At 41.3% G+C, this 1,603-nt stretch overlaps 1 protein-coding gene across 1 annotated transcript in view; it reads left to right on the top strand.

Annotated features, from left to right (window-relative positions):
* The window catches only part of MYO1C (myosin IC), a 45,177-nt gene that overhangs the window by 18,083 nt on the left and 25,491 nt on the right, over window positions 1-1,603 (top strand). The gene's annotated exons all lie outside the window — the stretch shown is intronic.

Here is a 1,603-nt window from a genome sequence, read left to right as displayed (position 1 = left end):
TGGCTGAAGGTGTGGAGGAATTGGCTTGGAAGGTTTGGGGCATTTAAAAACAGTACTTATGACAGCATCTGCAGAATTCCTCCCAGATTGGATCTTCCAAAGCTTAGAAATCAGGCCTTCCAGACCATGAGACTAATTGGGGAAAAAAAAAATAAAATTAATGTTTCTTTGTAGTGCTTGAGCATTAGAGTGGATCTGCACTTGAGATTTCCTAGTAGGAGGTTGTAGGAACTGATTTTTCTTTCTGAAAGCTGCTGGTTTCGTGCAGTCACTTATGCCCAGGCGCTGGGCTTTTCAGGAAGGAAGCCAATTATAACTTGCAGAAATAGACAAAACTACATTTGTAAGTGATTGGTAAGTCTAAACAACTGCAGGCTGAGGGAATTTGCACCCATTAGTGCCCAGAATTTATATGTTAGTGGGTCTTGCCTTTATTACTACTTAACAAAATTTAAGGTAAATTTTCTTCTGACCAAGGTTGTTTTTATTTTTTTCCCTGCATGCCATCAGTCCCTGTGCTCTGACCACTATTATATCTTGAGAAGGGGCAGAAAGGAATTACCCGACAGCGTGCATCAGCAAAAATCACCTACATCGTTGTGCAGGGTTTGGGGGCTGGACAACAGAGTTGCAGCAGGGGTCCGGCATTCCCAGTTTGTAACACCAACACAGGAGAGGGTGTCTGGGTGTTGCTCTTGGTGCATGAGCCCACTGAGGAATGAGCTCCAGTGGCACCTGTGCCAGTGATGGCAACAGCCCAAAATACAACAACAGATTCTCTGAAATGCCTCAGTGCTTTAGGGAAGTAATTTAGGAGAAGGGTGCTTTCTGTGAGGAGTTTGCAAAGTAAGAAGGATTTAAGAATATGATAAGAAAATGCAGACAGATGTGAGGCAAATTGTTCAATATGTTGTATCTCCTGTCTCTGATTTCTGTAGTGTCTCGTCTTCTGTGCCTCGTACATTGTCTGTCCGTCGGGTCCAATTGCCTTTAGTAGAAATTACAAGTAGCAACTGAGTCACATGGTGCACATTTCCACTCAACATGAGGTTGTGTGAAATAAGAAGTCAGCGGACCTGTGTTTTCCAACAATGATTGTGTCTGAACCACATCACATGGAAAATGTAACCTTTAAAAGAGAGTCAGGGAACAGTAGTTCCTCGATGCATCAGATAGATGTTGGTGTCACAGTAAATTCAGTGGCATGGGACACAGAAATGCCCATTTCTCATTAGTTCTGAATTTTCCCAGAATTATCCCATTGGGTGTCTTGCTAAAGCTTTTAAATTGGTCAGCAGTGTGAAGCTGTTTGCTCATGAGATGAATCATCATTAGTCATAAAAGATTCCTTACCTCAAAACGACTTCCCGTTATGAAATGAGGGAGAAAAGTAGAGAGAACACATTTCGATCTCACTCCTGTTAAAGGATGCCTGGGAAAGGAAATCCAACTTTTATTCTCTTTATGAAATGCACATTTGATTGATTGATTCCTTTAAAGTGATTGGAAATTTACCAATAACTTTTCCCTAATGCTGGCTTGTCTTCCATCAAAGCAATTAGTATCAACCAATTGATTAGTGTATACATTGGCTAGTGTTTTC

Source organism: Egretta garzetta, unplaced genomic scaffold (genome assembly GCF_000687185.1).
Source record: "Egretta garzetta isolate BGI_Z169 unplaced genomic scaffold, ASM68718v1 scaffold108, whole genome shotgun sequence".
Taxonomy (NCBI): domain Eukaryota; kingdom Metazoa; phylum Chordata; class Aves; order Pelecaniformes; family Ardeidae; genus Egretta; species Egretta garzetta.
Note: the sequence above shows the minus strand (reverse complement) of the source record. Positions and strands in the feature narration are given on the sequence as shown.